The sequence below is a fragment of the Tamandua tetradactyla genome, chromosome 2 (genome assembly GCF_023851605.1).
Source record: "Tamandua tetradactyla isolate mTamTet1 chromosome 2, mTamTet1.pri, whole genome shotgun sequence".
Taxonomy (NCBI): domain Eukaryota; kingdom Metazoa; phylum Chordata; class Mammalia; order Pilosa; family Myrmecophagidae; genus Tamandua; species Tamandua tetradactyla.
The window spans coordinates 191,425,635-191,440,737 of NC_135328.1; positions in this window are offsets into that span (position 1 = coordinate 191,425,635).

The window sequence follows — 15,103 nt, forward strand, 5'->3', positions numbered from 1 at the left end:
CACAGGAATGGATTAGAGTTAAGAACATGTCTTTCTGGGGGTACATAGAGCTTCAAAGCACCCCAGTTACTTTTAACCTCTCCATAAACTCTACCAAAACTTCCACCATGGTTTCTTTGTATATTTCCACTTTTCCTTCCATAAAGTAATCTCGCATCCCCCAAAATGCATATTAAAGCAGTACACATCTATACCAGTAATCCGTCTTCTAGGAAGTTATCTTCTAAATACATTCATACATGTGCCACAAACATGTACAATTATAGGATTGGTTTTAATAGCAAAAGGTAGGAAATAATTGAAATGTCAATCAATAGAGAATTAGTTAGGTAAATTGTAGTTCATCATGCACTGGAAAATTAGGCAACCGTGAAAAAGGATGATATAGCTTTCTTGAAAACAAGGAATGTGCAGAATGTTCTATCATTGATGAAAAATAAAAAGATTATATATGCATAGAGCATTTCTGGAAGAACATGTGTCCCTAGGAAAAGGTACACAATAAAAAGGATCACTGTGTCCCATTGCAGACTAGCCCACCCTAACTCTAAAAGGAAGGATTATCTATTCTCTGAAATGTCAAGGTCCATCTCCCAACCCAGTGAGCCCAAAGCATAAAATCTGGCTCTTCTTAGATTCATCAAGCAAAGTCTGCTTGGCCAAACCCTAGCTAGGATGAGCTACGGGATGTTCTTTTCTGGCAGGCCTTTAACAGCTACCTGTAGACTCAGAGCATGGAGTCCAAAAACCCATTCCAGGGAATACGTCTTCATCACCAATTGCCCCTGATGTGTGATGTGAAGTGTGTATGGGATACTCAGCACTGTTTCCTGGAGCATTTAGAACTACACCAAGCACTGTTTCCTATGCTGTTGGGCTCTGCCGTCAGGAAAACCAGGTCCCACCCCTTGAACTCCACCACTGTTGTATGGAGTCCTCAGTGCTGTCTCCTGATGTTCTGAGTATTCTCTGCCTAGACTAGAGCAAAGAGCACTGTTTGCCTGAGGTTCAAAACCCTTTAATCCTGGCAACTTGCTTCTCAGGGAACGGAGCAGGGCCTCGGAATCCTGAGTATTGCATGACGTACCACAGACCCAAGGGCTGAGGGTTTTGAATACAGTCTCTGGGAATTGTGATCATTGTGCCTGACTGACTGGGAGGGGTCACCCATTATCACTCCACTGCTGCTGCCACCCGATTATTATGGGTCACCCATTGTTTTTTTTTTCTCCCTACCCATCTAACCTTCTGGTCAGTATCTTTCCAAGGATAGCTGAATCCTGTGACAGTAGTAACATATGCGTTGGATAGCAGTGTAATGGACACAGTGGCAGTCTTGACACCTACTGTGTGCTGGGTATAGTGGTACTCCCATAGGATTGGTAGCCATAAGAAAGGCAATACCTGTCTCCTTGACCTAGGTCTGGGTTAGACACACACCGGGTGGTCTGGCCATTTTCTGAGCTGCTCAGGGTGAATTCAGCAGCCAGGATGTAGCTCTCGGTTGGCCAAGCTCCCAGAAAGCTGAAGACTAGAAAGATGGATTGATTTCATTTCAAGAGAGGCCAGAAGACCTGAGATTGGTTGTAAATGCTGATAGGTTGGAGCCCAAAACGGGCTAAATCAGTTTCAGGGTGGATTAGGGACATCCACATGTGTCCTGTGGACCAGAGGCTGAACCAGGGGAATCTAAACTATGCCATGGTAACCCAAGGTCCTGTCTTTCTCCTCTCTTTACCTCTGGCCCCTGCGTTACTCACACTTCCCCCAACACCAATTTAGGCTGCAGTTATAATTAAACCACCTCAGGTCTCAATAGCAGCTTCCTTTTGCCAAGTGCTCCCCAGGAAACAGTGTAAACAGCTGTTTTGCCTCTGGGCTGCCAATCTGGGCACATGGTCAGTGGTTAACATAGGGTAAATTTGGCAGTTAATCCCTGCCGGGGGTCATTTTTTTAACTACTCTTCCTCCATGCAAATCTGCTCTGGGCCCAGGTTTTCTAGAGAAAGATGGCTTCAGGTAGTTTCATGCCTGCTTGAGATACATGGCAAATATAATACCAACCAGAAAGTTTCTGCAATCACTGCTGTTATGTTCAGCATCATTGCAATGTCAGGTGGCACATAAGCATATGAACACTGAAGCCAGAGCAGCTGACTGCAAATCCTAGCCACAAGCCAGTTGCCTAACTTCAGGATGCCTTAACTTTTTTCACTGGCAAAAGAGGATAAAAATAGTACCTATTTCAAAGGGATACTATGACGATTAAATGAATTAATATATCTAAAAGTACTTAAAACAGTGCCTGGCACACACCAAGTGTTCAATAAATATTAGCTAATATCACTACTAACAATGATAACCTGAGCATCCGAAGTCATCCTTCACATGAATTCTCTTAATTCTCACACAATGCCCAGAGGCACAGATTATCATCCTCCCTTTGCTGATAAGGAAACTGAGTCAAACGGAGGGTTAATAACTTCCCTAGAATTGGATATCTAGAAAACAGCAAGACTGAAATTTGAATCCAGGCAGTTGGTTGGTCCAGGAGTCTTCTTTGTTGTTGTTCTATTATTTTACCACATTTAATTTTTTATGTTCTTTTTTCACTTTTTAAATGCAATTTTATTGAGATATATTCATATACCATATAAACAGTCAAAGTATATAACCAGTAGTTCACAGTATCATCATACTGTTGTGCATTTGTCACCAAAATCAATTTCAAACATTTTCATTACTCAAAAAAAATAATAAAAATAAAAAGAACATCCAAAACATTTCATATCTCTTATACCCCTATTATTAATTTATTTTTTGTTTTTATTTTCTTACTCATCTGTCCATATACTGCATAAAGGAAGTGTCAGTCACAAGGTTTTCACAATTACACAGTCATACTATAAAAGCTATGTAGTTATGCAATCATCTTTAAGAATCAAGGCTACTGGATTACAGTTCAGTGGTTTCAGTTATTTCCTTCCAGCTATTCTAATACACTACAAACAAAAAAAGGAATATCTATATAATGCATAAGTATAGCCTCCAGAATGACCTCTCAACTTTATTTGCGATCTCTCAGCCACTGGAACATTATTTTGTTTCATTTCTCTTCTCCTTTTGATCAAGAAGTCTTTCTCAATCCCATAACCATAACCATAGTCAGCCTCTTTCCCAGGAATCATGTCCCACATAGAGGGAAGGACATTAAGTTCACCTGCAGAGTAGGCTTTGAGAGAGAGACCACATCTGAGCAACAAAAGAGGTTCTGTGAGATTGCCCCTCAAAGCCCCCAGAAGGAACCAACCCTGCACATACCATGATTTTGAACTTCTAGCCTCCAAAACTGTAAAAGAATAGATTTATGTTGTTTGAAGCCACTTAGTTTGCAATATTTTGTTATGGCAGCCTAGAAAACTAAAACATGGGCAAAAGTATTTTATAATCAACCAATGCTAAGAATACAAATGTAAAAGGAAAATTAATTTTGAATGCAGAACCTAGGAAGGTGTTGTTGAAGATTGACTAGCCAGCAATGTTTTGAAGTATTGTTGGCACTCATCTGAGAAGGAATTCAGGTAATAGAGGGGGTAGTTCTGCACAGCATAAGCAATGCCAGATGAGCCTTTCTCTAACCTTTGTGAAAGGCCACAGGGCAGACATTAAAGCCTTTTTTTCTTTGAAAGAAAAAAAAAGAGGTTCTCTGGGGGTGACCTTTAGGCATAATTATCTGAAGGTTTAGTTTCTCCTTTCAGGGAAAAGTTTTCATAAGGGCAAGTTCCAAGATTAAGGGCTTGGCCTATTAAATTGGTAGTCCCCAATGCTTACAAGAATATCAGGAATTCCCCAGATGGGGAAGCTGAATATTTCTACATTTCCCCCCAAATCCTTCTAGGGGACATTGCTAATACTTCTTTATTTTCTGCCCAGACTACTCTGGGATGAATCGGGGCATCACACTGGCCTGTACAAACCAACAAGATCTCGCTCCCTATTCAAGTTTCCATGTAATTATGGTGTTCAAATAAACTGATTATACAGGTTATATTAAATAGTGTGCGACAGAAAGTAAAAATTTTGCACTAAATACACATCTCTTACTTTGTTCTCACACAGAAATTGAAGTTTAAAGCACAATCAATATCATCCTCTACCTTAGTCCTAACCAGACCAGCCTAACCCCAGAGTCAGTTTTGATTGTGACCATCCTGCTACCTTGCCCAGTGGAAGCACCTTCCTTGGATGGGTTTTTGTTAGGAGCGTCACTGGACACTGTTTCTTCAAACACAGGAATCCCTGCAGAGCTCACTTTCACATATTCCACAGATCATTCCTTGTGGCACAGATTATTCAGGCCAAGGTAACTGTAAGGACTGCTCAGGACCTTTTCTCTCGTGGTTCAAGAGAGCTGGCTCGAGTAAGTGCAGGTCAGTCATGCAAGACTCAGCACTCAAGACAGTTATCACTTCCTCAATACTGGACCAAACACTTGACTCAGTTAAGCTTCAAACAAACCTATGAATTAGGTATCCTTTTATCCCCATTTTATTAATGATGAAACCTGGGCACAGACAGGTTAAGTAATTTGTCCAAGTTCACACAGCTAGGAAGTGGCAGAACCAGGATTTGAACCCCAAACAATCTGGCTCCAGGGGCCATGCTCTGGAGCAACCCTATAACAAACTTCATGAGAAGTTGGCATACCTGACACACTGTCAGCCCAGACCGTATCTGCAGAGGGTTAAGGGTCAACTCCCAGGACCTCTTAGATTCCAGTGAAGAGGGAAAGAATCCAAGCAGCTAGAATATCCAGGAAAATCTGACAGCCCATGGGTAGAATATTTGGATGTATTCAGGAAGTTCAGGACTCTGGTCACCCCCGTGTGTCATGCTGAGAGCTGAAGGAAGGAGCTTACAGATCACAGCCCAAGGAGCACTGGACTGGGAACCAGGGAACATGAATTCTGGTTCTGGATGCCTGACTCGTGGAACACCATTTCCCTCTCTGGGCATCAATTTCCTCACCATAAATTAAGGTGATCAGTTTATATGAGCTCTGGAGGTCTCTTTTGTCCCAACATTCTTTGCTCTATCAGGAGAATTATGACCCATTCTGGGAACAGATATTTGTAATGGGTTGATCCCTCTGAGGTTGACACTTCACAAAGGTTGGGGACTATCTCCCTAATTTATATTAGGAAGGCCCTAGCTTGGCACAGCAAATGTCATCGTGTTGACAAATGTTTAGAAAGTGATGCCTACTCCTCTGATATGAGTGGATCTTTGGAGGGCCGAAGAAGTAGAATGAATCCTGGGAAGCCACCCAGGCCAAAACTTGAGCCAAAGGGTAGAAGTTGAAGAAGGACAGAACTCAGCTTTGTATAGGAAAAGCAGTGTGATGCGTTGTCTTGTGAAATAGAGTCTCCCCATTGCTGAAACTATTCCAAAAGATATGAATGTTCATCTTTCAGGGTCCTTGGATAGGAGGCTCCTTCTTCTCCACTGAATTCAGGATGCACCACATCTTTGTCCATCTATTCATTGATCATTTATTCACCCAATGAATATTTAATGAGCACATACTATATGCCAGACAATGAGAATTGATGCAAAGATAAACAAGGCACAGTCTTGCCCTTGACCACAAAAGTATATGCATGATCAGGGACATCGAGAGAAATGCTCATCCACTGAGTTGTAATCTTTTGGCAGGTTATGGAACATTTGAAGAAAGCTCTGGACATTCTTCCAGGAAGTATGTACACCTACATAGTTGTTTATATATAAATTTGAAGTTCACAGGGGAATGAAAGATGGTTTCCTTCCATGCTTGCAACCTATTAGCTCCCATGTACAGCCAGCTGGGACTGGCTGGCTGATGGACATGCTGAGAAGATGGCAGACAAATCCAGGAACAGAGATGGAGCTAGGAGGAATGCAGGGCAACTGCGAACAGAACTGGTGTTGAGGGAAGTCAGCCATGAGGACAGAACCCAAGCTTTAAGAGGGTCTGAGCAGACCTAGTCTTGTCAGCTTACAGCCCAAGAGGAATCAGTGCCACTGGCAGGACAAGCAGGGAAAGATATTTCTGAAGTGCAATGTAGAGCTGAGGGAGAGTGAGACCCGAGCCAGGTCTTTCCTGGAATTGCAGAAAGAAAGCAAAATAAGACCATTCTGGGAGAGAAAGTTGAGGACCCAGGCACTCTCAGCCCTCCACCATGTCTTCGAGGATTAAATGGGGGATGGGAAGAAAAATTTAGCATAGACAATAGGTCTTATCAGAGAAGAGTCAGGCAGCTACTTCGGTCTCCCACAGAAATTTTTCTGCATTTGCTCTGAAAAGATTATTTCAAGATTATTTCTAATCTGTGTTGTTTCCAGAATGAAGCCTCTTGCTTTGGGCTCTGTTCAAGGTTTGGGCTGACCACAGACAAAGACAAAGGATGCTCAGAGGGGTGGGACCTGAATGGGCAAGTACTGCCAGGAACCCAAAGAAACCCCACCAGAATCCAAGCCCCAGGGTCAGTGCAGGAATGAGGCTACAGTCTCAAAGCAATTCCCTCATGGGTAATCATGGAAAACAAAGGGACTGGGACCTCCTGTGGAGAGGCCTTGGCAAAAGCAGAAAACTAGATGAAAAGTTGGGATTAGAGGACCCGCTTCTGAAATGAAGCTGACCATTGATTCATCTTCCATCAAGGCGAGGTTCAAAGAACTTTTCTCCAGTGAGTTTCTTCTCAACATCTGGCTTTCATCATGAAAGCCTGGGGTAGCTTCTCTCCTTGGCAGGAGGGCCTATAGGACAGAGACAGCCCCTGTCTATCCACCTTTTAACTTTAAAAAGACAGCCTATAGTCTTCCCCTACTATGTGTTGGAAACTGTGGGCCATTTCACACACACATCTCCTGCAGTCCTAAATAACCATTCATGTCTTCATTAGCTAGTTGAAAGGAACTGAGATTTGGAGGTTTTGGCAGTAGTCCAAGGTCACACAGTTAGTAAGTGGTAGACCCTGGATTCAGAAATGAAAGCTGGATCACTGGGGGATATTGACTCTTTGTCACTTTTCCTGACCTGAGCCCCACCTCTGCCTTGTCCCGTGACGCCACAAGGGCATCTTGTTTCATGACCTTTAACAGTCTGACATTTCAATAACCATAGCAACTACACTCCTTTGTGGTGAGGATCTGGGCTCAGCTTCTAGTTGATCTTCTCTCTGACTTTCTCCCTCAACTGGCAGCATCAGCCCCAGGCAGCTGGCCCACCCACAATTCCACCCTGGCTTCCTCCACATGGCATCTCTATGCCCTTGATCCTTAATGCCAATTCTCCTCACTTGCTCATTTGTTTCCAAACTTCTCAACTATCCTTCTGCCTGTCTATCACTTGAGTGTTGGCCCAGCCACAGCTCTGTTGGCTGGAGGCAGGTGACCAGACCTGACGCCATCCACTTTGCCCCCTCCCTATGACTCCTTTCTAAATGTCTTCTAATTATGCTGCACAATTTGAGCCTGAGTCTCATCCACATTTAGCTCACTTTTCTCCAGCCACACAAAATTATCTTGCTCCAGAACTGGTTCTCCTAGCTGAGATTTTCTACCCTCAAATGATCTAATCCAGGATGTCCAAAAATCTATCTCCAAGTTAACTGGAGTCTGCTCCATTGCATCTTAGCCCAGGACAGATCTGTAAGCTCAGCGAATTGGCCACCATGATCATCAGGAGACACCATATCCCCTTGGCATATCTAAGGAATATGGCCCTTAGACAAATGCCATTGTGAGTTATTTAAGTGTTACCCGTTTTATCTTCCCAGCTAGATTGTAAGGCCTTAAAGTCAGTCTAATACTACATGTTCAAAATAATTAATTGAATCACTAATTGTGGGGAGAAAGGAGGGGAATTCTCATTTGCTTGACACCTACTTTGCACCAGGCACTTAGGGACATTCTGAATTTTAATCCTCTCTACAGCCGCAGGAGGTGGTAGGGCAAATTCCTCTGGTGTCTACCCAAAGCATTCTCCCTTCTGCCCTAATTTATAGAACCCCAATCTAGCTCCCTTAATAAGCAAGTGTGATGTGCTAAGGGGGCCTTTCTACAGCACCAGGGTCTTTCACTAGTCATAGGCTAAGGCTGAATAAGTAGGCAGAGCCTTTGGTCAAATTCCCCCTAAAAAGCCTGAGCTCTACGACTAAACAACCTGAGTTCAAATCTCAGGTCCTACAATTATCTGTTGAGTAGCTCTTGGCAAGTTTTTAACCTTTCTGTGCCTTAGAAAGAGTACGTATTTCTTGGAATTGTTGTGAATATTGAGTCAGTTAATCTATGTATTTAGAAAGGTGCCTGTTGCTTAGTAAACACTCAATTAACATTGATTAGTCAGTAGTAGTAATTAGTAGTAGCAGTAGTAGTGGTATGGTGTTATCATGGGCCATAAAAAAGAAATCTACTGGGCATATATATGCAAGATTATGCTCCATTAAATAAAGGAGGAGACAAGAAAGGCTGCCTCCTTTTTCCTGCCTTGATTGTAATGTGATGTAATGCCTAGAGCTGCAGAAGCCATCTTGGGATATTGAAGCAATAATCCAAGGGTATAAAGCAAATATGCTGAGGATGATAAAATGGCAAGATATAAGCTTGAAACAGCCTGTCTTCCATCTTCTCTTTATTTTACTTGAAATAAATATTAGCCATTGCATGCTATGAGTAGCCTCTTTTACCAAGAAGGAAACTGAGGCTAGGGTGGGGAGGGTTAAGTAATTTGCCTAAGAACATTTACAGCTAAATGGCAGATCTGAATTCCAAAATCAAAGCCCAGGTTCCTTCCTCAGAATCAACAGGACCAGAGGCTTGGAGAGAATAGTGCATTTCTTGGAGAGGAGGTGAGGGAGGGGCGTGCCTGAGCCGCAAGGCTGGCTTAGCTTGACTCTGTGCTTCCTCAGACGAGGTGTATTGGAGCAGGTGCCTGCCTGCTTCCAGTGCCTCAGCTGTCAATAAAACCCCCAGCCTGGCTGTGGCAAGCTGCAGATTCATGCAAATTCAGGGCCTATATTTAGCAGTAATTTAGCTGTCATCAGTCAGAGGGAGACGAAAAAGCCCTCCCGAATGTAATGGTTATTCATATCGACTACCTAGTCCTCTGGTGCCTTATAAATCCAGTGGTATTTGACTCAAAATCATGGTAGCATGCAGGGGGCTGGCTGGCTTGGATTATTTTATCCCCAGAGTAGAGATTATGGGGCAACGGTCTGAGTACAAATAGAGGGGGACTAGATTTTCATGAAGGTACGATAAGGGAAAGAGATCAAGAAAGATGAGTCAGTTGTAGAAATCTAATAAAAAACCTGAAACAGTTTCCAATGAGTCTGAGGATGTTAGAGCTGGAAGAGGTCTTGGAAACCAAGGAGTCCAACCCCAGAGGAAACTGAGGCCAGAGAGAGGAGCAATCATAATAAAACTGCTCATTAACGTTAACCAAATACACCAGGCACTGTGATGAGCACTTTACAGGCATGTAGTCATTTGGTCCCTACAAGATCAGAATTCTTGCTCCCATTTCACAGGTCGGGGACCTGAGATGCAGAAAATGAAGTCACTTGCCCTAGGTCCAACCATGACAGAGCCAGAATGTGAACCCAAATCTGTCTGATGTCATAGTCATTTCTGGTACCCACTGATTGTCAGCAGTCACACTGTTAGTAAAAGTCAGAGCTGGATCCTGATCTAACCTTCCTCCTGTATACCCCAAGTAGAAAAAAGTGGTGACTAGTGAGAGGAGAGATGGAGGGAAAAGTGACGTGATGGGTAGAAGGAGAGGATGGGCTTGCACTCGAGGTAGTTGCAGCATTGGAGAAAAAATTAATGTGTTCATTTCTCCCTCTAGCAACAGATGTCCATTGGTTTTCTTTGTGGATGGTTATGGGATATTTATAAGACCAGAAGGAGAGGCCATTTTGGAAAGGGGTAAGGGAGGCACGTCTAGGTAGGCAAGACAATGGGAGAAGGGGGTTTTGTGCATCAGGAAGACTTCTGGAGTGTGCAGAGACAGGGACAGAAAGGGGAAGTGTTCAAGTTTGCTAGCTGCCGGAATGCAACACACCAGAGATGAATTGGCTTTTAATAAAAGGGGATTTATTTTAGTTCTTCAGAGGAAAGGCAACCAACCTCAACTGAGGTTCTTTCTTAAGTGGGAAGGCACAGCATGATCTCTGCTGGCCTTCTCTCCAGGCCTCTGGGTTCCAATAACTTTCCCCAGGGTAATTCCTTCCTGCATCTCCAAAGGCCTGGCTGAGCTGCGAATGCTGAGATGAGGTATACTGAGTTGCTTGGGCTGTGCTACGTTGAACTCTCTCATTTAAGCACCAGTCAATTAACTCAAACATCATTCATTGCAGGGGGCACGTCTCCTAGCTGACTGCAAATGTAATCAGGGACAGATGAGGTTCACATGCCATCGGCTCATGTCCACAGCAATATATCTAGGCATCTTCACCTGGCCAAGTTGACAACTGAATCTAACTACCACAGGAAGCAATGAAATTAACTGCCTACTCATGCTGGAGCCCTGCTCCCTGACATAAGGTAGCCCAGGCATCACTTTGCAGGGGGAGACCCCAGGGAGAGACACAAACCTGAAAGGGTGAGAGATTCAGGCCACACACTTGACCTTAAGCTGGTGGTGCCAGTAAAGAGTGCACCCCTGGTCTCCATCCACAGAACTTTGTAAACAATGCAGGTTGCACGACCTGAGCTGGTGCTGGACCCGTGCCCTGAGCAGCCCCTCCAGGACTCAGGAACAAAGTGCTTGGGTTCAAATCCTTGTTAGCCATGTGACGTTTAGCCAAACACTACATCCCTCAGTGTTTGTTCACTCATCTATCAAATGGTAATAATAGTGGTCTCCACCTCATAGAGTTGATGTGAGGAGTAAATGAATTAATGTATGTAAGGCACTCAGTATAGTGCCTGGCACAACATCAGTGCTATCTATGTAAGCATTGCCCATTGCTGTTGCTTTTATTGTTATTAATTCTGGGATGCTTTTGCCGGCCAAAGCAGGTCTGCGGGGCCATGCGTTTTGTCTCTGAAGCTCAGGATGACTAAATTATCTGCTTGCTGTGCACTCCAGTCATCTGGATAATATGCAAAAATATTATATTTCTATGCCTATCCCTTCTCTATTGCATCCACACAGACACATACATACACACATACCATCCCCTCCTGACTACATTTTTCTGGACAATAACAGAGAAATAAATTCCTGGCCTTGTTCTCAAATTGCTGAAGGACAATTGGCTTAATTTGGGGATATCTGGCCAGTGACTTTGGCTGGCCTCCTTTTCTGCCTGTACTATCTGCTCTGCCCCCCCACCCTCCCAGGCTATTACTACATCATGCTCTCCCACCCCAGCTTCCTGTTGTTCCAGTCACCCAGAATGGATACCATCAGATCCCTCCTTTCTGTCTTGGATGCTCCAGACATCATGTGCAGCCTCACCATCAGCACTTTGTATCCTGAGCAGCCAGGAAGAGGAATTGCCACAAATAACCGTGCTAATGGGAGGTAATGGAAGGAGAGAGACTGATGTCTCCAGTTCACAGGAGGGCTGGTGGCACAAGCTTGCTGAGCCCAGTCTGAGCACTTCAGCTGGCTGCTAGCTCCTAAAAAAAGAACCTGTGGATCAGGCCGTCTTTCCTGAGATGCTGCCGCATCTCAGGAAAGAGTCCTGCAATTCTGAGACTGGGGGGAAGATGTCCCAAGCACCCTGGAAGGGAAAATGCAGTGAATGGTAACCTCTGAGTCAGTGATTCTCAGCGTGCTGTCAGCAGCATTGGGCATCACCTGGGAACTTGTTAGAAATGCAAATTCCACAACCCCACCCCACATCTACTGAATCAGAAAATCCAGGGGTGAGTCCTAGCAATCTGTGGTTCAACAAACCCTCCAGGGAATTCTGATGCACGTTTTAGTTTGAGAACCATTGGTCTAGTGAACAGTTCTCAAACTTTGTTGGGGAGTTTTCTTTTTTTTTTAATCCCAATGCCCAGGCCACACAACAACCCAGTTCCATCAGCATCCCCTCAGGGTGGAACCCAGACATCAGTGTTTCTAAGTTTCCCCAGGTGATTCTGATACCCATTAATGGTTGAGAACCACTGATCTAAATATGTAATGAACAAATCTGCAAGCATCCTCTTTCCCATATGACCATGCTGAGCAAGAGCCAAAGAGATATTTTGCCTCTGTGCAAAAGAAGGGAAATCAAGTCTATGTTTGCACCTATTAGGTGCAAAGATATTACCGCGTCTATTTTACCGAGGAATAAGCAGAAACATAAAACAGTGAAGCTGCAGAAGTAAGTCAGAAGCAAAGCTACCTTAAGGCAAATGACAAGGTCTAACCCTGGGCTTCAGGCTAAATCCTGGGTCTAGAGCTAGACCATGACACCACAGGTCATGCAAAACGGGCACACCGTTCCTGTCACAACAAAAGCATTTATTTAACTCCGCCTCCGAGTGGGCATTTTCAGCCGACATTCAGACCTCAAGTGAATATGACCCAGGAGAATTTCGCAAGCCAAGTTCCCACCAGTTAGACATGGAAGAGTAGTTTGTTTACATTAGAGTAACAAGACAGTGAATATGCTCTAGTTGTAGTAGGTATGGCGTATCATAAGAAATACGGTAAGTGAATTACCTCTTTCTAGTATCTAAAAATATAAGTTAGATGTTATACCCACCACAAGTGAGAGATATGTGGCAAGGGTGAGAAATCAAGACCGCATTATGCAACAAAACCAGGGCAGTGGTTTAGTCCCACTCTTTTCTTATTCTCTCTGCCCTCACTTGCTTCTCATCCAGTCGGCTTTAGAGCCAGAATTTGAATCCTCTTCTGCCTGACCCCAAAGTTCAGGCATTTGATATGACGCTTGAGAATTAATCTTTAGAAAATAATCTGGCAGATACAAAAAAACTTCTGCCTGAGGATGTTCATCAAAGCACTACTTATAACAGCAAAGCGGTTTGGAAAACACAATAACAAACATATTAATAATGACAGTGTCTCCCCTTTACTGAGTCTCTCTATGTTTCCGAGACACTGCCCTGAGAACTTTGCATATATTATTCAATTTTAATTATATATTGTGGAAATAACTAATACTATTTATCAAATATTTCTAGTTCTCAACAAAAAAGTAAAAAATGAGTTAAAAAATATTTCTAGTTCTCCCTTTCCAGGGGATACATTATATAATATTATCTCATTTTAAGCCTAAACAAATTCCATGAGTGGTTACTTTCTATTGCATGTTATAGCTGAAGAAACTGAGACTCCGAGAGATTAGATTATGGTCATGAAACTATTAGAAATTGAATAAGGCTGGTTAATGCCAAAGACCATTTACACTAGGGGAGTGATTTTCCACTCAAAAGGACTATTATGGCATCTTTAAGAACAATAGCTTTAAAAATAATGGGGAAAACATGTATGATGAAATAATAAATGAAAGAAGCAGATTACCAAATGTTAGGAACATCGTATTTGTGATTATATTTATATGGGCATATTATGAACAAAACCAGGAAGGAAATATGAAAAATTTGTATTAGAAGCGTGGGATCATGTGTGACCCGCCAAAAGTTTCTCCATTGTTACTTCATAATTTTTCATTAATAAAACACATCAATCTTCTTCTCCAAATGCCTGCATTTGCACAATGTCAAGCACATAGGTGAAAGGTGAAAAAGAAAAAAAAATTCCACCCATCAGCAGCAGCATTTCTTGCCCAACATCAGACATCTGGAAAGGCTGAATGAAGGAAATGACTGAATTTTTCATGCTTCACCTGAAGGTTTTTGGGAGTGGGAGAATAGTTCTTTCTGAATAGCTTGTGAACTTCACAGAAAAACAGACTTAGGTAGAAATGCTGTGGAAAACAATGTGCCATTGGGGAAAAATAACCAGAGGGAGCAGACATAGTCCCCCAGAAAAACTGGATGCAAGACAATTCCCTGTGCAGCCAGCTCTGCCTTGGGTCCTTGTGGGACACACAGACACCGGAGAGGGGGACATTTGGCTGGTATCGATGGTAGCCAGGCCCAGCGGGCTCTACTTCTGAATACAGGAAACACTGAGGACTGTTTCAGCCTCCTTGAAGGAAATAATATCCGTGTCATTAGTCATCAAAATACAAGCAGGTCCAGCCTTACAACGCTGGCATTCTATTACTCCCTTATAATGGGTTCCTTTCACACAAGTCACCATGGTGGGATTACATGGCCAATCCCTTCCTGGGTGTTAGCGGACCCAGGAAGGGATTGACCATGTAATTCCAACTTCCAGCTTCTGACTGCTCCCTATGGCTTCTCCTTCTGTTTCCAATTTTCCTTTCCCTATAAAGACTTCAGTCATATTGGCTAAGGTCTACCCTCATTCAATTTGGGTACACATTAACTAATCATACCTTCAGAGGCGCTATTTACCAACAGGTTCACACTGATAGGACCAGTGGGTGGGACTTGAGTGTTCCTTTAGGTGGGGACATAATTCAATCATAATTAACATAAGACAGAGATTGGGCAGTTGATAGCAGAAGCAGATGACATATGGAATATGTCCCAGCTGCTCTCATGGCAGAGCACTAAACACACTCCTGCTCTTGGGAGTAGATGGGCAGGACTTAAATGATCTGAAGATTAAACAATGCTTAATCCTGGAAGACTTTCCAGCTCCCAAGCTATTTTCTAGTCTCAAAGTTCCTGGCTATAGAGCTATTCCTATGATACTTTGGGGATGCTCCCAAGGGTTATTCCTAGAGCCTGGGGTCTGCTAGAAGGTCAAGAAGGTTTGCCCAGGGAGCAGATCTAGGATAAGGATGCTAAAGAAACAACAGAAAGAAGTAACCAGAGTTCTTGAACCTCACAAAGTCCTGCAGGCCCACTTCCAAGTCGAATTGGCTGGACTGGGAGTTGGCAAAGTTTTTCTGTAAAGAGACATACAGTAAATATTTTCAGCTTTGAGGACCAAATGGTCTCTGTCATGACTCAACCCTGCTGTTGTAGCTTGAAAGCAGTTATAGACAATATGTAA